At 45.1% G+C, this 22,621-nt stretch overlaps 1 protein-coding gene across 8 annotated transcripts in view; it reads right to left on the bottom strand.

The window, feature by feature from the left end:
• The window catches only part of robo2 (roundabout, axon guidance receptor, homolog 2 (Drosophila)), an 895,654-nt gene that overhangs the window by 582,588 nt on the left and 290,445 nt on the right, over window positions 1–22,621 (bottom strand). The window lies entirely within an intron of this gene.

The following is a 22,621-nucleotide window of genomic DNA, read 5'->3' as shown; positions in this document are numbered from 1 at the left end:
TGCTGTAGCTGTTCTGTGATGTTTGGATGTTGGGAAGGTTAATAGCTTTTCGGCTGGGTAACAGACAACACTGTGTTTGACAGCAGACTCTTATCCAAACATTATCTGAATAGATGTGCATAGTTCACATTTCTTTTTCCAAACAATCTTTAATATGCTATCAGTCGATTTCAACAGGAAGAGATATTATCACACAGGCCCGGTTTATTTTGACACAGACGGTATGGGATGAGAGAGACCTGTACTATAGCCGGGAGGAATGAACACCATTAGGAGGGCCTCCCGTGACATCATTAACTTTGAGAAGAAAGCTTAACTGGCTTATAACTGTCTCCCGAGCCCTGAGATCAGATTGCTGCCTTGAAGCTGGTGTTTTTCTTTCTCTTGCTGTAACATATACTTTGTTTTATGGACCTGTTTAGTCTTACAACCCAGTGCGAAATAGTCTGGGGCACTCCAGTGTATGGCAATGGTTACCTTCCTGATTGTAACTCATAGCCTCATAAAGGTGTACAGCACAGAAACAGACCCTTCGGTCCAACTTGTCCATGTCAAACAAATATCCTAAATTAATCTCATCCCAGTTGCCAGCATTTTGCCTATCTCCTTTTAAAATCTTCCTCTTCAGCTACCCATCCAGATGCCTTTTAAATGTTGTAGTAGTACCAGCCTCCACCACTTCCTCTGGCAGATCATTCCATACACAAACTACCCTCTGTGTGATAAAGGTCCCTTTTAAATGTTTCCTCTCTCACCTTAAACCGGATTTGGAGATGCCGGTGTTGGACTGGGGTGGACAAAGTTAAAAATCACACAACACCAGGTTATAGTCCGACAGGTTTAATTGGAAGCACTAGCTTTCGGAGCGACGCTCCTTCATCAGGTGGTTGTGAAGTACACAATTGCAAGACACAGAATTTATAGTTATAAATTTTGCTACAAATTCTGTGTCTTGCAATTGTGTACTCCACAACCACTTGATGAAGGAGCAGCGTTCCGAAAGCTAGTGCTTCTATTTAAACCTATTGGACAAAACTTTGTGTTGTGTGATTTTTAACCTTAAACCTATGCCCTCTAGTGTTGGACTCCCTTACTCTGGGAAAAACACCCTGGCTATTCACCCTATCCATGTCCTTCATGATTTTATAAACCTCTACAAGGTTGCTTTGTACTGGGGTGGCACGGTGCCTCACAGCGCCAGGGACCCAGGTTCGATTCTGGCCTCGGGCAACTGTCTGTGTGGAGTTTGCACATTCTCCCCGTGTCTGCGTGGGTTTCCTCTGGGTGCTCTGGTTTCCTCCCACAATCCAAAGATGTGCAGGACAGGTGAACTAGCCATGCTAAATTGCCCATAGTGCTTGATGCATTAGTCAGGGGTAAATATCAGGGAATGGGTCTGGGTGGGTTACTGTTCAGAGGGTCGGCATGGACTTGTTGGGCTGAAGGGCCTGTTTCCATACTGTAGGAATCTAACCTAATCACCCCACAGCTTCCGACACTCCAGGGAAAATAGTCCCAGCCTATTATTGAGCCATTCTGAGAGCTCAACCCCATCAACATCCTTGTAAATCTTTTCTGAATGCTTTCACGTTTCACAACAATGTTCTGATAGCAGGGAGACCAGAACTGAAGGCAGTATTTCGAAAGTGGCAGACCCATTTCCTGTACAACCACAACATGACTTCCCAACTCCCATACTCAATGGGAGAAAGTGAGGACTGAAGATGCTGGAGATCAGTTTCAAAAAGCATGATGCTGGAAAAACATATGAAGTCAGGCAATATCTGAGGAAAAGGAGAATTAACGTTTCAGGCATAAGCCCTTCATAAGCCCGAAATATCGACTCTCCTGTTCCTTGGATGTTGCCTGACCTGCTATGTTTTTCCAGCGCCACACTTTTCGACTCCATACTTAATGCACTGACCAATAAAGGCAAGTGTGGCAAATGCCTTCTTCACTATCCTGTCAACTTGCAATGTTACTTTCAAGAAGCAATGAACCTGCACTCTCAGGTCTCTTTGTTCAGCAACACTCCCCTGGGCCCTATCAAAAAGATTTGCCTTTCCAATTGCAGCTCCTCACATTTACCTAAATTAAACGTCATCTACCAATCCTCAGGCCCACTGGCCCATTTGATCAAGGTCCTGTTGTACTTTGAGATAGCTTTCTTCATTGCCCACTGCACCACTAATTTTGGTGTCATCTGCAAACTTACTAACCATTCCTCTTATATTCAAGTCCAAATCATTTATATAAATGACAAAAACTCAGAAAATAAAAAAAGAACGGAGAGGTCTTGAGGGGCTGAATGGCCTACGTGGCTCCTGGTTATGAGAGTTTGTATGTAAACCTGTTGCTTTTACTACATTTCCAGGCTGTTTCCTGCTCTCTGACTGAGTGACCAACTCAGTTAAGGTTAACTATACTCAATACCAACTCTCTACTCTGTGTCAATTTTGCCATTTTATTCTCTTCACCTCTCCCTTTATGACACTCCTTAGAACTTACATCTTTGACCAGCTCTAGATCAGCAGCATTAATATGTCAAACTTTAACTGCTAATGTTCCCGACAGACACTTTAGTTCCTTGGTTTTCACCACCTCAAAGGCACTATATAAATGTGAGTTACAGTTTATTATTCAGCCCTACATGTCATGAGATGCTGCTGACAAAGCTGAGTCATTTGCTATCTGGTTCAGATGCAGTTAAAAGTCAACTGATGGTCAGTACATCATTCTCAAATGAACGTTGCTGAACCAGTTGAGCTTTTACAGTGATCTGCAGATTGTACTGACACAGCTACAAGATTCCTGGTTTCTCTCTCAGGATGACAATCGTCAGACTGCCACTGGGGAGAAAGCTAAGCTCATGTTCTCTGGATCACTAGTCCAGTAACATGACTACTACATTACCACAACCTGGCAAAAGCAAATGCATGCAGATATAGGGCTGGAATGAAAATAAACTCCACAGGAATATCATTACTTGGGAGGATTGGTCTCTGAAGTTGCAACTTCATCGCTGCAACATGCATCTAGCCAGTTCCCCATTGGAATGTAAGACAAAGGAGCAAGAGGAGGCCATTCGGCCCATCAGCTAGATCGTGGTTGGCCTTCGACCCGAGCACCACATTTCCACCCGGTCCCCATCCGCCTGAGGAGAGAAACGCCACAGAAGCAAAACTTACAAGAATGCTTCCAGCAGTGAGAACCTTCAGAAAGTGAGGATAGACTGATGGCATTGGGACTTTTCTCCTTGGAAAGGAGAAGGCCGAGATGAAATTTAACAAGCCAGGCACGGCCGGTTAGAAACTGTTCCTGCTTGTAAAAGGAAAACAGAACGAGAGGGCATAGATTGAAAGTGATGTGAAAATGAAATAGGAGAATTGGATGGGGACTGTGGTGAGGGCACGGTGTGGGCTGGTGTAGCCGGGAGAGGGGACTGTGGTGAGGGCACGGTGTGGGCTGGTGTAGCCGGGAGTGGGGACTGTGGTGAGGGCACGGTGTGGGCTGGTGTAGCCGGGAGCGGGGACTGTGGTGAGGGCACAGTGTGGGCTGGTGTGGCCAGGTGTGGGGACTGTGGTGAGGGCACGGTGTGGGCTGGTGTAGCCGGGAGCGGGGACTGTGGTGAGGGTATGGTGTGGCTGGTGTAGCCGGGAGTGGGGACTGTGGGGTGGGGGGCACGGTGTGGGCTGGTGTAGCCGGGAGTGGGGACTGTGGTGAGGGCACGGTGTGGGCTGGTGTAGCCGGGTGTGGGGACTGTGGTGAGGGCACGGTGTGGCCGGGTGTGCGGACTGTGGTGAGGGCACGGTGTGGCCTGTGTAGCCGGGAGTGGGGACTATGGTGAGGGCACGGTCTGGTGTAGCCGGGTGTGGGGACTGTGGTGAGGGCACGGTGTGGGCTGGTGTAGCCGGGTGTGGGGACTGTGGTGAGGGCACGGTGTGGGCTGGAGTAGCCGGGAGTGGGGACTGTGGTGAGGGCACGGTGTGGGCTGGTGTAGCCGGGTGTGGGGACTGTGGTGAGGGCAGTGTGGGCTGGTGTAGCTGGGTGTGGGGACTGTGGTGGGTTGGGGCATGGTGTGGTTTGGTATAGCCCAGAGCGGGGACTGTAGCTACAGAGAAAAAAGTTTGGAATCTCTTTAAGTTATCTCCCTTTACTTCACTTCAAATTAATGCAAATGGTACCTATGCAAGGTAACAGTACACACTTTGCTTTATATTGAATGCACATGACAATAAAATGACGCAATTCAACTTGATTCATATCATTTGGGTAGAAATGGTGTGCTTGGATATGGGGACAAGGCAGGAGATTGGCACTGGGATAGGTATGATGGATCGAATGGCCTCCTTCTGCACTGTAACAATTCTGTGATACCTTCTGTACCTTGAAATCGACTGATCCCTGTCTTGAATATAGTCAGTGACTGAGCTGCTGTCCCTTTCTGGGGGAGAGACTTCCACTGATTTCCCAGCCTCTGAGTAGAGAAATCCCTCATCTCTCCCACGGCATCATCGTCAGCTTGTCCAAAACTCTGCTGCCTGTCTCTTTGTAACAATACAATCATTGAGTGTTGTAATGGCACTCAGAGATCCGCTTGTCTTAGATGCCAATTTACTTTTGGAAGAGAATCGGTGTTGTCAGATGTGGAGTGAACTGACGGAAAAAGACAGATTGGAATTGATGTTGTGCTTTTTATGACCACCAAACAATTCAAATCTACTTTCTGAAATGTAGTCATTGCCATAATGTGGGAAACACAGCAGCCAATTCGCAGCCAGTAAACTCCCCACAAGAGCAATCTGATAAAAAACAGGTGATCTCTTTATCCTTGGGTAATATTGATTGAGGGACAGATTGTCATGGGCAGAGAGAGAGCAAGAGAGAGAGAGCGATAGAGGGAGAGAGCGAGAGAAAAAAACAACTGGTGCTGGTTTATTCTGAGGGGAAAGGTGAGAAGGACAGTCCTTCAGGGTAACTTCAGCCAATACAGGAACTGAGCCCACACACACTGTTAGCATTAACTCTACATTACAAATCACTCGCCTAGGCAACTGAGCTAACTGACCCCTAATGCACCTGACTCTGGATATTTTCTTATCGACCTGCTCAGATGTATGATACACCATTGAAGAACGTGGGACTTGAACCCAGGTCTCCTGGCTCAGAGAAAAGGCCAGTACCACCAAACCACAAAAATCCTACTGAAAGATAAATGTTGGTAGGACACCAGGCTGATTACCCCTGTTGTCCTAGAAATGGCACACTTGACATGCACTCAATGTCTCAGTTTAATCTTTCATGTGAAAAATGGCACCTCTGAGTCTGTAGCTCCCTCAGTATTACACTGGAGCATTGACCCTGATTTTTGCATTCAAACCCTACAATAGGACTTAAATCGTGAGTTAAGTGGTGCTACTGATAGAGCCACAGTTGACACCCATAAAGACAGAAGAGTGAATTGAAGCTGATAGCAGGGAAAACTGTAACCACTAAATCTATTCTCCAATAGAACGCAGTTCTATAAGTCATTTGATTTCCCTTCCTCTCTCATTGCATCCCACATGTTCTCACTCGAATGTTCCTTGGTGCCCTTTGTTCTTCTTGCTCTCTCCTGGGGTTCCACCAGCTCCTCATTGATTTTTATCGCTTCTTGAGAGTTTCTAGTTCAGCTACTCCTCACTTCCTCCGCTCCATTGTCTGCAGTCCCTCAGGTTTTCAATGGTATGTGATGAGAGAAATCAAAAGTGCTTTAAATTGTTCCCCAGGGAGAAGCACTTTTGTATCCAAGTGGAGTGCAACAGAGCAGAAGTGCAAAACATCAGGAAGTGGACGCTGAGATAAAGGCGATGAAAAAGTGGAAGGACTTCAGCTAAATTCTACTCATGTGACCATCAGCCTTTGCTCAGCTTCAGTGGGTACCAAGTCATCACACACTTTAGCTCTGGAATTACCTTCCTAAAATTTCTTCACTTCTCTCCTCTTTTAAGTCCATGCGCTCTTCTTAATGCCACCTTATGGCTCTGTGTTAAACTTAATCTTGGAACTTAGTCTTGGAACACCTCATGAAGTAGAAGGTGCTATGTAAATGCAAGTAATTAATCCACCATTTGAATCTGTAGCTTAGGCTGAGATGCGTGACGGAATGCTAATAAGGGTGTAAACTGATCCATAAAGTTGTGGGGGGGGGGAGGGAGGTGGTAATGATACTACGGGAAGAAACTGTGTGGTTAGCGCTGCTGCCTTACCATGCCAGGGACCCAGGTTCGATTCCAGCCTCGGCTGACTGTCTGTGTGGAGTATGCACATTCTCCATGGGTCTGCGTGGATCTCCTCCGGGTGCTCCTGTTTCATCCCACAATCCAAAGATGTGCACCTAAGGTGGATTGACCATGGAAAACTGCCCACTATGTCCAGGGATGTGCACACTTGGTGAATTAGGAAATGTAGGGTTACAGGGATAGGGTAGGGTTCTGGTTGAGGTAACCTTCAGAGAGTGGGCTGAATGGTCTCTTTCTGATACATGATGTTTACCTGTTATCAGGCAGTGTTAATGTGGTTCTATGAAAGGGAAATCATGTCTCATCATCATCTTTGAAGATGCAAGATGTGCTATGGATAAAGAGGAACAAGTGGATCCACTCAATTTTCAAGAAAGTGTGTGATACCACATCAAGTTAATGCAGTAAACAAAAGCTCACAGTGTAGAGCTTCACATATGAGACATGGATGGAAGATTAGCCAGCTAACCAGAAACTGGGTCACCACAAACATTACGCAAGGTTAGGCCTACAGTGCAAATTCGAGGCCTGAGCCTAAAGCTCAGAATAAACTGAGAATCAAGCAATGTAGCTATGTCAAAGTCACCCCTCAACCTACTGTGCGGGAACTGAAATTAGACTCATTGTGGTGATATATGCCCCCGAGTTTTGAATTCACCCTAGGGAAAAGACCTTATCTATGTCCCTCATGATTTTATAAACCTCCATAAAGTCACCCCTCAACCTTCTGTGCTCCAAGGAAAAAAGTCGCAGCTTATCCAGCTTCTCCTTACAACTCAAACCCTCCATTCCCAGCAAGCTTTCCTGACCCCTCGCCAATTTAATAATATCCTTCCGATAACAGGGTAACCAGAACTGGGCACGGTATTGCAAAAGTGGCCTCACCAACTTCTTGGACAGCCTCAGCATGACATCCTAACACCTACAGTCAAAGGTCTGAGTAATGCAAGGTGCTGCATTGTGGGAAAGCAAATCTGAGCAGGACTTATACACTTAATGGTAAGGTCTTAGGGAGTGTTGCTGAACAAAGAGACCTTGGAGTGCAGGTTCATAGCTCCTTGAAAGTGGAGTCGCAGGTAGATAGGATAGTGAAGAAGGCGTTTGGTATGCTTTCCTTTATTGGTCAGAGTATTGAGTACAGGAGTTGGGAGGTCATGTTGCGGTGGTCCAGGACATTGGGTAGGCCACTGTTGGAATATTGCGTGCAATTCTGGTCTTCTTCCTATCGGAAAGATGTTGTGAAACTTGAAGGGGTTCAGAAAAGATTTACAAGGATGTTGCCAGGGTTGGGGGATTTGAGCTATAGGGAGAGGCTGAACAGGCTGGGGCTGTTTTCCCTGGAGCGTTGGAGGCCGAGGGGTGACTTTATAGAGGTTTACAAAATTATGAGGGGCATGGATAGGATAAATAGACAAAGTCTTTTCCCTGGGGTCAGGGAGTCCAGAACTAGAAGGCATAGGTTTAGGGCGAGAGGGGAAAGATATAAAAGAGACCTACGGGGCAACTTTTTCATGCAGAGGGTGGTTAGTGTATGGAATGAGCTGCCAGACGAAGTGGTGGAGGCTGGTACAATTGCAACATTTAAGAGGCATTTCGATGGGTATATGAACAGGAAGGTTTGGAGGGATACGGGCCGGGTGCTGGCAGGTGGGACTAGATTGGGTTGGGATATCTGGTGGGCATGGACGGGTTGGACCGAAGGGTCAGTTTCCATGCTGTACATCTCTATGACTCCATGACTCTAAGTGTGATAAACACCTTCTTAACCACCCTGTCTACCTGTGATGCAGCTTTCAAAGAACTATGTACCTGAGTCCCTTGGTCTCTCTGTTCGATAACACTACCCAGGGCCCCATCATTAACTGGTCCTGCCTTTAGTTGTTTCACCAAAATGCAACACCTCACATTCATCCATCTGGCCACTCCTCAACCCACTGGCCCAATTGATCAAGGTTCCTTTATACTCTTAGATAACCTTCTTCACTGTTGACTACACCACCAATTTTGATGTCATTTGCAAACTTACTAATATTGTTTCTTAACTTCTCACCTGAATCGTTTATATAGATCACAAACAAAAGTGGACCCAGCACCGATCCCAGTGGAACACAGCTGGTCACAGGCCTCCAATCTCAATAATAACCCTACACTACCACCCACTGTCTTCGACCATCAAACCAATAATTTCTCTCTCCACAGCTGCTGCCAGACCTGCTGAGTTTCTCCAGCTATTTCTATTTTTGTATGCATAGGCTCGTCGGGCATAAAAAGGTTTGTGGGATCTTTGGCATTTCCAGTGGGTCAGCTGGAAATCTGAGAGTGCTGTTGTAACTTGTGAAGCACTGTTTAAAAAGTCATTCACAGGATTTAGGGGCTGCTGGCTAGGACAGCATCCATTGGCCATTCCTGGCTGCACAGAGGACAATTACGAGTCAACTGCATCGCTATGAGCCTGGAGTTATATGTCAGGCAGACCAGGTAAGGAGAGCAGATCTCCTTTCTAAAGTACATTAGTGAACCAGATGGATCTTGGCAAAGGTTTCCTGGCAACAGTGGATTAGTTTTTCACCAATCAACATTTTTTACTTGTTGAATTCAAAATCCACCTCTGCAATGGTGAGAATCATTGACCCATGACAATAGACAATAGATGCCGGAGTAGACCACTCTGCCCTTCGAGCCAGCACCACCATGGCTGATTGAGGATGGCTGATCATCCTCAATCAGTATCCTGTTCCTGCCTTATCCCCATAACCCTTGATTCCACTATCCTTAAGAGCTCTATCCAACTCTTCCTTGAACATTTTTCGAGAACTCTGACTTAACAGTCAAGTAACAGTGGCTCTTTGCCAATATTTCTGCCCTCCAGTGTTAAAAAGGAAAAGTTGTTTCCCGTTGTGGGAGAGTCTAGGATGAGAGGGTTTAATCTCAGAGTAAGGGGTCACATACTTAAGACAGAGATGTGGAGGAAGAGCTGTGCTCTGAGGGTGGTGAATCCGTAGAATTCTTTACTGCAGAGGGCTGTCGAGGCTGGGTCATTAAGAATATTCGAGGTCGAGCTGGACAGATTTCCAATCAGGAAGGGAACCAAGGGTCATGGGGAAAAGGCAGCACATTGGGGTTGAGGGTGATGACAGCAGCTATGTTTTAATTGGATCAGACACAATGGGCTGAATGTCATACTTCTGCTCCAATGCCATATGGTCTTCAGCTCTGAGGTATCATTGAGACCAACTCTGCAATTTGAGGATTTGTGGCCTATTTGAAGTCAAACCTCATAAAGGGAAAGAAAAAAAAATTGACTCCCCAAAATCAGCAGCCACAAGATAAATTTTCAGCAACTGCTTATATTGAAAACCAAGCGCTTCGTAATCCAAGTTCTTGTCCACCACAGAGTCATCTGCTCTTCATCTAAGAATAGGCCCGTGGGTTTATGAAATTTCCAGTGTGACACAAGCAGTTTTATCGAAAGGAGGTGGGAAGTCCAGCTCAGCATCAGAGTGTGTATTACAGTCCGCACATCTCAACACCCTTCATTCTTCCGTCACCTGCTTTGCATGCAATGTTACATCGGACCGAATTACCGCAGATGCTGGAGATCACAGCAGGTCAGGTAGCATCTGTGGAGAGAGAGTAAGCTAACACTTTGAGTCATCACTTGCTCTCCCTGATGAAGAAGCAATACTTTGAAAGCTAGTGTTTCCAAATAAATTTGTTGGACAATAACCTGGTTTTGTGTGATTTTTAAGTTTGTCCTTGGATGCTGCCTGACCTGCTGTGATTTCTAACATTTTTTGTAGCACCCTCACAATCTGCAACCCGGGTCAACGTTTAAGCCACAACAAACATCAGGTAAAGAAATAATTTGTCTTCTTGCTGCTCAGGTGTGCAAATAGGCTCCTGCTGCGGGTAGCTGCATCACGACATCACAAAAAATACCAGATTGGTTGTGAGGCAGGCTGTGGCATTCTGAGGAAGTGAAGGGCACCATATAAATGCCAGGAGAAAGTGAGGTCTGCAGATACTGGAGATCAGAGTCAAGAGTGTGTAGCTGGAAAAGCGCAGCAGGTCAGGCAGCATCCGAGGAGTAGGAAAATCAATGTTTCAGGCTGGAGCCATTCATCTGGAAATGAAACATCGATTCTCTTGCTCCTCGGAGGCTGCCTGATCTGCTGTGCTTTTCCAGCAACATGCTCTTAACCATATAAATGCCAATCTATTCCCATTAAACCGTCTCCAGTCTTGTTGCTGCCCAGACTCTCCCCAGAACCTGAGGATGCCACCAAATTCCACACCAAATGGACACTCTGTAAATAACTGCAAACCCTGTTCACACTCCCTTTATTCTGAACCAAAACTGAAAATCCTGGGTGCAGGGAGTTTTCAGCGATGAGGAAGGGAGAGGAATGAAGGAGGGAAAAGAAAAGAGGAGCGAGAGGAAATGATGGAGGGAGAGAATGAGTGAATGAGGGGGAAATGAATGAGGAGAGAAAAGGAGGGTGTGACCTACAGCTGTTACATGGTATTCCTCACTGTGTTATATTACCCTAATGCACTCTGTATGGTATGATCTGTCTGTATTGCACGCAAAACAAAACTTTTCACTGTACTTAGCTACATGTGACAATAATACATCAAATCAAGACAAAATCATGGGATGTGGGTGTCACTGGCTGGGCCAGCATTTATTACCCGTCCCTAGTTGCCCCTTGAGAAGGTGGGGGTGAGCTGCCTTCTTGAACCGCTGCAGTCCATGGGCTGTGGTTTGACTCAAAATGCCGTTAGGGAGGGAATTCCAGGAATTTGGCTCAGTGACAGTGAAGGAATGGTGATGGGGAACTTGCAGGTGTTCCTGATTTACCTGCTGCCCTTGTTCTTCCAGATGGAAGTGGTCATGGGTTTGGCAGGTGCTATCAAAAGATTTTTGGTGAATTTCTGCAGTGCACTTTGTAGATATTGCACACTGCTGCTACTGAGTGTCAGTGGTGGAGGGAGTGGATCTTTGTAGATGTCGCGTCAATCAAACAGGCTGCTTTGTTTTGGATGGTGTTGAGCTTCTTGAGTGTTGTTGGAGCGGCCTCCATCCAGGCAAGTGGGGAGGATTCCATCACACTCCTGACTTGTGCCTGGTGGATGGTGGGCAGGCTCAGGAGAGTCATGAAGTGAGTTACTCTGGAGAAAAAGGAGGGGTTGGGGGGGAGGAAGATGAAATGAAGGAAGGAGAGAGAAGAGTTTGAGGAAATGAGTGAGAGGAAGTGAAGGTAGAGGGAATGAGAGAGGGAGAGAAAATGAAGAAAGGAGAGGAATGAGGGTGGGGTGGCCAACAATGGAGGGAGGAAGGGGTTATTTTAACCAGCAATCTCTCACATAGAGAGCAGTAGAAATCTGAAGTGGCAACAGAGCAGGCCACTTTGAAGCCAGGCTGGTGTTGGTGGTCAGCAACATCCCTTCTCTCAACTTCAGACTAGCATCTCCAGGGATTGAGAAACATGACAGAGGATGAAAATGATTGAGGGGAACAATTTTTTTTTCCCATTTTATTTCATTGGAACACATCTGTTCACTGATTGTATGTTTGATTAGGTTCTGAAGAAGGGGTCATGCCCGAAACGTCGATTCTCCTGCTCCTTGGATGCTGCCTGACCTGCTGCGCTTTTCCAGCAACACATTTTCAGCTAGGTTCTGGTCACCACAATGATGATATGATGGAGGTGAGACTAAAAATATCCTCGGAGTGGAACTAGTGCGAGAACAACAGAGCAGAGGGTTTGCGTGATGTTAGGTCCAACCAAAAAGTTGCCAAATCCACCCCTTGCACTTTACCTGAATTGAGTGGGGAGCAAAGGACTTGGGGAGAAATGGGTAGAGGTACTACAGATCCATGTTAAAACATCAGCCACAGTCAATCCCAGGGCAGCAATGGGAAGGAAGATAACTGATAGAGTTGTGACATTAAGCCTGCAGGCTTGAGGAAGAGGGAATGTTGTGTCTGTCGGTGTTTATCTACTCTGTGATTAGACTCTGTTGACAGCACGTTGCTGGGAGATAGAGAGGGGCATTGCTGCCAATTCAAAGCAGCTGATGCAAAGATGGAAGCCAAAGAGACAAAAAACAATAATTAAAAATCACTCTCTGTGAGTAGGTAAAAAGGACTGCTGAAGAAATACTGGCAGATGACAATACAGATAGCTGACCCTCACCGAAATGACAAAAGGAATTTTTCTGAATAGCAGTTAAAATTCTGCAAGCATCTTTGATCAGCAGACAGTGGGAATTACTCGATGGTTACCTGTCTCTGCAAGCTTTTTCATGTCGTCACACATCTGTAGAGTTTGATAGGATTGGAACAGTGCCCACCACAGGGGTCAACCCTGTGAAACCACTGTTAGAGACTTAAAACCTTACTTTTCAGCCAAAGACTGTGGTTTGCTCAAGTTAATGTCTCGTGCTTTCAGATGCCCCGACACTTTCATCTCTCAACCTTTCGGCTTGTCTCGTTCTTCCTTTGAGATCCTCCTTCGACCTTACCTCTGTCATGAAGCTTTTAATCACCTGTCCTGGCATCTACATCTTTGGCTCAACTTCCCTTTCTGATTAAGTGCCTGGGCCAAAAAAAGACACTACACAAATGCAAACTGCTGCTACAATTCCTCTTTAGCTTGCCTGATGATTCAATAATAGTTACAGATCGACTGGGCAAGATACAAGGCAAAAACAAGTCATCGTATAGGTGATGCTGTTCTTGCCTTCAGCTCTCTCACACTCTCTCTTGCTTACCATCTCAGATACTCTTGCGTATTCTATTTATGCAATTATGGTTTGTGTTCCATTGAGAGTTCTCTCTTGTAATTCTCAAGGAAGTGTCAAAGGGGGAATTGAGGATTTCATTTCGTTGAGTTACTCGGAATACTGCAGTGAGTACCTCACCCCCTGACTCCCCAAAGCCTGTCCACCATCTACAAGGCACACATCAATGATTGAATATTCATCACTTGCCTGGATGGGTGCAGCCCCAATTACACTCAGGAAGCTTGACACCATCCAGGACAAAGCAGCCTTCCTGAATGGCACCACATCCACAAATATCCGCTCCCTCCACGACTGATGCTCAATAGTGTCAGGGTGTGCAATGTATAAGATGCACTGCAGTGCTTCATCAAAGCTCCTTAGTCAACACTTTCCAGTCCCACAACCACCTCCATCTAGAAGGACAACAAGAGCAGATAAATGGGAACACCACCTTTTACAAGATCCCCGATAAGGCACTTATCATCTTGACTTGGAAATATATCGCTGTCCCTTCACTGTCCTCAGGTCAATATCCTGCAATTCCCTCCCTCATGGCATTGTGGGTCTACCTACAGCACATGACCACCTTGTCAAGAAGCAACTAGGGATGTGCAATACATGCTGTGATGCTCCTGGTCCATGACTGAATAAAATAAAAACCTTTTCTGGTACTTCCGTTCCTCTGCATCCTCACTCTGCTGAAGTCAAGTCATTTTGTACCATCTCCAATACTAACTCATCCTTTCAGAACCTCAGAACTGTGGATTTCCTCAATGCCGATCATTTGTGGGATTTTCAGAGCCCAGGCTGGTTATCATACAACCAACAGCTTCTCACTTGCCTGCTCTCATCTTTTGCACCTCCCAAACTTGATGGAGCAGGAGGGCATCAAGCATGGCTCACAAAAACAGAATAAAAGAATTGCCATTGAGCGTGTGCAACAATGGCTGTTCCCAAGAAAGGCAGCAGTCCTATGAAGAGAGATTGAACAAACTAGGCTTGTGTTCTCTCGAGTTTTGAAGAGCAAGAGGTGATCGAATTGAAATGGATAGACAGGGTTGATGCAGGTAAGATGTATCCCTGCTTAAGATGTCTTGAACTTGTGACACAATTGAAAAGTCATTGGGTTCCAACAAAGGTCTGAGATGAGGAGTTTTTTTTTGTCACAGAGTTCTGAACTTTTGGAATTGTCCACCAAAGAGAGCTGTGCAAGCTTGGTCTTTGATTATATTTATGATAAGATTGATAGATTACTGATTACCAGTGCTTGACAGGGTTATGGGGATGAGTCAATTGCATTGCCATTGAAGTGTTTAATCAACCATGTTATTATTGAATAGCAGGGAGAGTGTGACATTCATATTCCTCCATTCCTAACAGGTCGTCGTTCAAAATCACAGACTCTCAGAATCGTGACAGTGCTGAAGGAGACCATTCAGCCCATCACACCTACACTGGTTCTATCACCCAGTCTCAATCTCCTGCTATTTCCTCACATCTCTACGCACCATCTCTATTCAACTGAATCTGCCTTGACCACATTCCAACATGGATCAATGGGAACGATTGATGTTAATTAAAATTTGCTAAAATATGCCAAACTCCTTCAATTTTCCTTTCAGACACAAATAAATTGAATTTACTTGGGGCCTTCAATAAAGTAAAAGATCTCAAGGAGTTTCACAGCAACACTGTCAGACGCAACTTGACACCAAGTTAACACAAGACACTTAATATAAAGAGACAGGTCTCCAGTATCTGCAGTTCCTTTTTTTTATTTATACAAAGAGATAATAATCTGGGTGACCAGCTGTTTGGGAAAATGTGTAGATTTTAAGCAGCATCTTAAAAGGTTGAATTTTGGAAAGAGGTTTAGGGAAGGGAATCCAGGGCTTGCAGTCATGAGCAATCTAACGAGAGGCCAGCAATGGTGAAACCATGACAACTGGGGGTGTGCAAAAGACCAGAGCCACAGGGAGGAAGAGAAGTGGGGGCCCTGTCAGGCCGAAGGTGATCACAGAGACACAGGTCACTGAGAAACTCAGATGAGAGTTTTATAATTGAGGCAATGCTGCACCAGAAAGCACAGGCTTGTGACTGAGCAGTATTCCATGTGAACTGGGGGCGCAGGCAATAAGGTTTTGGATGAGCTTACATTTATGTCAGAAGCTACAGTGACCTCAAGCATCGTGTTTGTGAGGGCTAGTCACTTACTGAAAGGGGTAGGGGGAAAATGAGAGAAAAACTCTGGTGTTTCTTCACTGGACCCTGGGTTTGAGTGCAGCCTGGGCACCAGGATGAATGTTTACTCAGCCTGCTGACTATAAGGTTCTCTGTGCGCGTGTCACAGTCCAAGCTGTTGTGAGCAACAGATCACAGCACAAAACTCCCCGAACAGACAACAAATTGCATTTTATGCATCACCTTCAACATAGTCAAAGTCAGGCCAGTGTCATGGTTGGAATGGGAGAGTGAGGAGAGATGAGCGCAAGGTGAACTACCCTTCAGCTTTGTAGCTGGAGATGAGTGTTGGGGCAATGTAAATGGCAGATGACTAATGTCACTGCACTGATAATCCAGGTGCCCCCAGACTGGAGACCTGGATTCAAATTCCACAAACGCAGTTGGGAAAATTTGAATTCAGCAAAAATCTAGAACTAAAAAGCTCATCTAATAATGACCTTGTGAAGATTATCAATTGTTATATAGTCAGACAGCACAGAAGTGACCCATCAAGGCTTCACTGATTACACTAATCCCACATGCCAGCACCTGACCCATAGCCTTGCACGCTATGACGTTGCAACAGCACATCTACGCACTTTTTGTTAAAAGGTCTGAGGGGTTTCCCATCTCAGGAAGTGAATTCTGGATTCCCACCATCCTCTGGGTGAAAACAAATTCCTCATATCAGGATATTTTGGCCTTGGAGTAAGTACAACATGGTTTATAAGAATGAGACCTGGACTTCATGGTAAGTTATGAAGAGAGATTATATTAATTCGGCTTTTCTTCTCCAGAATTTAGACGGTTAAGGGGTGATCTGATCAAAGTCTCCAAGGTAGTAACAGGAAAAGACAGGGTAAATAAACGATTCCTACTGAGCTGGAGATGCTAGAGCTCGGAGCAGAGTCTCCAAATCAGGGTCAGACAATTCAGGGGAAATGTTAGGAAGCATTTCCACACACAAAAGGTGATCGAAGTGTGGAACTCTCTTCCACAAATACTAGATCAGCTGTTAACTTTAAATTTGAGGTGGATACTTTTTTATTGAGCAAAGATATTAAGGAATGTCAGCCAAAGGCAGGTATATGGAGTTAAGCCACAGATCAACCATGATCTCATTGACTGGCTAAGGGTTGAATGACCTGTTCCTGCAGCTATGTTGTTAAAAATCCATCTGGTTAACCAATGTCCCTTTTGGGAAAGGAATCTGCCATCATTACCTGGCCCGAGACAAAATAAAAACTGCAGATGCTGGAATCCAAGGTAGACCAGGCAGGAGGCTGGAAGAACACAAGCCAGGCAGCATCAGGAGGTGGAGGAATGTTTCAGGTGTAACCTTTCTTCAGGTCCCCGCTTCTCATTACCTGGCCTGACCTATATTGTGAATCCAGACCCATAATGATGCCCTCTGGACACTACTGGTGGGCAATACGGGCTGGTCAAACCAGTGACATCTGCATTGTGGGTGAACTTTTAAAATATGTGTTACATCAGATCTGGTGGTGCTTCATACTAATCATCAATAATTCTTCCAATCCTTCCAGAACCTTCCCTTCGTGAGAAAATATGGAGAATGTTTGGACTGTCTTAAATTTATAAAATGGGAAAGGACAGTCTCCTGTCGGCCACCTGTCCAGAATAAAAAGAAACTGACAGTCACTCCACCCATTAATGTTCCTTCACAGCATCGTGACAATATAAACATATGATAAACACATCACAGTTTCTGAGCTCTTCACTGTCAAGAAATATGCAGTGCTGTGCAAATGTAATAACTTTGAGCATTCACATGATACGGCATCCTGAAAGTACCATTGCAAAGCTCAGCAGCTTAACAATATGCTGAAATAGAATTGCTGCTGTGTGTTTGTATGGCAATGGTTATCCTTCACTGAGCTCCAATCTGTAATCTAATCTCCAACATAAAGTCAACTCTAGCTCTCTAATATAGTCTTTATACTCCTATTATCCTGGGAGAAAGTGAGGTCTGCAGGTGCTGGAATATCAGAGCTGAAAATGTGTTGCTGGAAAAGCGCAGCAGGTCAGGCAGCATCCAAGGAACAGGAAATTCGACATTTCGGGCATATGCCCTTCATCAGGAATTCCAGCAACACATTTTCAACTCCTATTATTCCCCATGCTTGTATCAGGTAGAGAAATGGCTGGGTAAGTTCATTCTGCATGTAGCGAAGGGGCACTGAGTGCGTCAGTTTCTGATTCCAGGACTGAGAGAGCTGGGTTAGTGGCTGAGCTTTTGAATTTAAGATCTGCAGCCTATTCAGTGAGACATTCTGCAGCATGGGGTCACATTTCTGCTCACAATCATGCTCACGGGTAAACGCCATGTTTGACTGCAGTGAGGTGCTCCATGGTAGAATAGTCTGCCAATGTGGATTGCCCAAAACTGGCAGTCCAAAGTTTCACCAGGTTTTGTCACATGCCACAGAAAAGAGGTAAGACTTGTGCATAAGTAGCACCTGTTGTGGCCTCAGGATTTCTCAGTGTGCTGTGTGACCATGAGGTGTGGGCAGGCCATTCAGCCATTGACTCTACTCTGCCGCCCCATGGCTGAATTGATAATTCTCAATTCACTGTCCTCCCTTTTCCTAAAACTTTCAATTCCTTAGCTGATTAAAAACCTGCCTGTGTCAGCCTTGAATATAGTTAGTGACCCAACCTTGACAAACCTCTGTGGTAAAGAACTCCACAGATTGTCTACTCTCCAGGAGAAAACATTTCCTCTCAGTTCTGGTTGAAATGGGTGACCCCTTACCAGAGATGGTGTCCTCTGGTCTTAGATGGTCCCACAATATCTAAGCACCGACTTTGAACGTTCACTGAGAATCTTGTATATTTCAATAAGATCACCTCTCATTCTTCTGAACTCCAATGAGTACAAGCCCAACCTATTCAACCTCTCCCCATAAGACTCTGCATTGCTAGCATCAGCCCTAGTGAACCTTCTGTGCACTGCCTCCCATGTCTGGTGGCATATCTGTGTAGCCACTGAATTATTTTTCTGAGCTACAGTCACCTCTGTCAATACACGCAAGTGAAATTAGCAAAGGTGCATTGGGTTAGAAGACTTACAGAACCATCAGGGAGTGGCAGTGGGCTTGTGGCCTGGAATGAGGCCATTCAGCCCTATTGAACCCAAGGAAACCTAAACATATAAATAGAAAGTGGGCCATGCCATCAGTGCTTCATCTGGAGGCTGACTGATGTTACCTAGTAGGGTGACGAAACATCTGAAAATGAACCTTCCAGCTCAGCGAGCAAACCTACTGAGCCTGTCCCAGTTTTAATTCAATAAAAATGAACTGAGGTACTACAAAGAAATGTGGAGTCCTGTCTTCGCAAAGCAAGATCCCACAAAACACTTGTCATGAATGTTTCCCTGCCTGTTTTAGTCTGACTGGGGAAAGCTGAAGGAGGGAGAGAAGAGGCGAGCAAGAGGGTTCAGGAGGAAATTGAAACATATTTGACACTGGTGGGCTAATTTTGCAGGGAAAACCTCTGGTGCTGGTTCGGTTGTGGCTCCATTAACCAACTGAAGGCTACAAACAAATCGATTGGTCATTGGAGTTGCATCCAATGCTACTGTGCAAGGGGGAAAAGAAAAACTCACAGGTAGCAAGACAGTCAAATAAAAACTAAACCACCATCAAGCCAGTCATCTTATAAGGCAAAGAAAAAAACTTGCATTTCCATTTCCTCTTTCGTATGCCGAGTCTATCCCTGCATTTATTCACAGATGACAGCATCACTGACTAGGCCAGCATTTATTCCCATCCCTAGTTACCCAGAGGGCAGTGAAGAGTCAGTCACTGTCTGGAGTCGCATGTAGGCCAGACCGGGTAAGATTCCTTCCCCAAATGACATTACTGAACCAGATGTTTTTTTTTCCCTGACAATGGCTTCACCAGACTCTTAATTTCAGACTTCTATTGCATTCAAATTCCACCATGGGGGATTCGAACCCGGATCCCCAGAACATTACATGGGGATTAACAGTTCAGGGATAAAATCAGTAGGCCGTTGCCACCCCACAGCAGTCATATAAAGGCCAGACCAGGTAAGGATGGCAGTTTTCCTTCCCTAAAGGACACTAGTGAACCAGACAGCCTTATATGACAATTTATGGTCACCATTATTGAGCCAAACCTTGTAGTGCAGATTTATTAATCGCAAAGTATCATGTGAAGTATTTCAGCAGTTGCAAAGCAGGCAATGGGCCAGTCAATATTTGAACAGCAGGATCCCAAAACAAAGAGTGCAATGACTATCATCTACCTTTATTTTGAGCTATGTTGGATGAGGGGGTAAATATTGACCGGCAACACTGACAGCTTCTCCCCACTTCTACAAAATTATGGCCATGCGATCTTATGTGTGTGTCGGAGTAGGCACACAGGACCTCAGTTTAACATCTCCTCTGAAAGGCAGCATCTCTGACAGTATCGTGTTGAGCTGTGGTGGTCAACCAGAGAACCATTCATTTATATAGCACGTGGAGTATAGAGAACTATTCCTGAAGCACGAAACAACAGCAATTTTATTAACACCTACAGATTTCCAACTGGATTTGACAGGGCAAACCAATGAAGGACGTTTCAGAAGACCAGGAGTCCAGAACAGGGGCCACAGCTTAAGATTACAGGGACGGCCATTTTGGACGGAGATGAAGGAAATGTCTTCCCCCAGAGAGTGGGGAGCCTGTGGAATTCTCTGCCACAGAAAGCAGTTGAGGCCAAAACATTGAATGTTTTCAAAAAGGAGTTAGGTATAGTTGTTAAGGCTAATGGGATCAAAAGGTTTGGGGAGAAAGCAGGAACAGGGGACTGAGTTATGTAATCAGCCAGGATTGAATAGTAGAGCAGGCTCGAAGGGCCAAATGGCCTACCCCTGCAACATACTGAAATCTAACCCAACTGACTCAGATTGCCTTTGGAAACAGGACCTTAAACCTGCAGAACAGCTTGTGCAGCACTGTAATGTTCTATGTTCTATGTGTGGTGGAACAGGCTCAAGGGGCTGAGTGGTCTACTATGTTTTCATATCCCCCACCTTTCAGGCATTGAATTGCTTTCACCCGTGAATAACTACACTGTTGATAACATTTTTTTTGTGGTGATTCTTAACTCTGATTGTCAGTGGAAGTTGGGTTAATATGCAAATGAAAATGTTCCGAGGTTGCATTGCAAGTAATTAAACTAACAAATTACACAGTACTTTTTCTCTAAATTACCCATATCATTCTCTGGGAAAAGGCAGATTGGTTACTGACTGTAGACTTAAGTTGAAACACGACACAAACCTAAAAGTGAACCATTGGCACTGTTTCTCAATACACGCAGTCTTCTCTCTCTTTCTTCCTCTCTTATACTCTCCCACATTCCCCTCTTCCCATTACTGAGTTGAGTTATTCCTGCTGGCTCTGACAATGCTCGGATCAGGGATGGAACCGAGTTGATAGAAAAGGCTGATAATATAAGGCAGTTTTCTAAACCTAGCTTTATTCCCCGACATACAGTACGTAAACATTTATCCACTTTTGGATCAAAGAGAAAGAACTTGATATTTCTCCATTTCTTCTTATTTTAATCCTCTTCATCTTCACTACTTCTCTTCCAATGTTTTCCTTCTTTCTCCCTACGGAACTCTCTTTCAAATTTCCCTCCCTCCCTCTTTGCTATTTTCTCTCCTCAATCTCTTCCACTCCTTCGAGTGTCTAATTCTTCACTGTCCCCTGGTTCTCCTCTTTTCCAATTCCACCTCCTCCTGCTTTCACATCACCTCCTAACGAACCTGAAAACAGCAGTCGAGCCTGGGATTGTAGTATGTGTATCGGGACAGGACGATGTAATTTGACGCCTTTGAGGTTGTTCTGTAATTCAACTCAACTGACTAGTATCTCTCTCCATGTCCCTTCATAAACCTCCCGAACAAAATCATCTTACCAATCTCAGTCCTGAAGAGATTTTACAACATGGAAAAAGGCCCTTCAGCCCATCATAGGACCATAATAAAAAGGACTGCCTGATCGTGAAGAATACAGAAAAACATAGAAAACATATTAAAAAAAAGCGCAGTACAGGCCCTTCGGCCCTCGATGTTGCGCCGATCCAAGCCCACCTAACCTACACTAGCCCACTTTCATCCCCCTAGTCCCTCCTCCCTACCTTTTATCTTAGCCTGCTTGGCTCTCTCTCTCTTATTCCTGATGAAGGGCTTATGCTCGAAACGTTGAATTCTCTATTCCTGAGATGCTGCCTGGCCTGCTGTGCTTTGACCAGCAACACATTTGCAGCACTTTCATCCATATGCCTATCCAATGCCCGTTTAAATGCCCATAAAGAGGGAGAGTCCACCACTGTTACTGGCAGGGCATTCCATGAACTCACGACTCGTTGAGTAAAGAATCTACCCCTAACATCAGTCCTATACCAACCACCCCTTAATTTAAAGCTGTGCCCCCTCGTAATAGCTGACTCCATACGAAGATTTCTGTTGACCACAATGTATCCATGGGTTGACTCATTACCCTCTGTGTGAAGATCTAATCAATTCTGAATGACTTAGCGCTGACTTTTCAGGATATGCTTTTGGTTTTGGTCTCCCCCTTGACAGCACAGCTAAACCCCGTACCACCCCCAATCCCCACACCGCCAACAGAGAAAACAGCTTCCCTGACTGTGCTCTATCAAATCCTCCGATCGCTCTAAATGCCTCACTCCAAAAGTTTTGAAAAACATAGAAAGTTTCATGACATGACAGTTTTGGAAAATAATCTGTGAAGCTGGTGCATGGCGTGATAAGACACGTCACTGCATTGTCATGTTAGTTCTCTTTTGAAAACAGAAAGGAAATGTTTGTGGGAATTCAGCCAACATTTTGAGTATACCTGAGGCCAGACAGCTGTGTGATAAACCCAAACGGACACTGGCCATTCCGTTTGAAGAAATGCCCAAGTAACTTGATTGAAGTGGACCGGAAGAAAGGGAAAGCTAATGTGAATCGTTCCATGGAGGTCAGGAATGACTGGCTCACAAATTATCGAACAACAACAAATTGTTCTCCAGACAAAGTTGTAAAGTGCCATAGCTTGGGTTGCCAATGTTTGTTTGAGGTTTCATCCTGTCACCTCCCGTGGCCTACTACCTGAGCTTCAATGTTTCCAACAACACATCAATCTTTAAAGGAGCATCTCTCTATATGCTGTGCAACACTCTCCACATCATTACTAACTTGAAGCTGTCATTTATCCATAGCATGCATTAAAAAAAAGCATAAAACACTCTGCCCATGAGTAGACAGAAGAGACG

This window comes from Hemiscyllium ocellatum, chromosome 12 (genome assembly GCF_020745735.1).
Source record: "Hemiscyllium ocellatum isolate sHemOce1 chromosome 12, sHemOce1.pat.X.cur, whole genome shotgun sequence".
Lineage (NCBI taxonomy): Eukaryota > Metazoa > Chordata > Chondrichthyes > Orectolobiformes > Hemiscylliidae > Hemiscyllium > Hemiscyllium ocellatum.
Note: the sequence above shows the minus strand (reverse complement) of the source record. Positions and strands in the feature narration are given on the sequence as shown.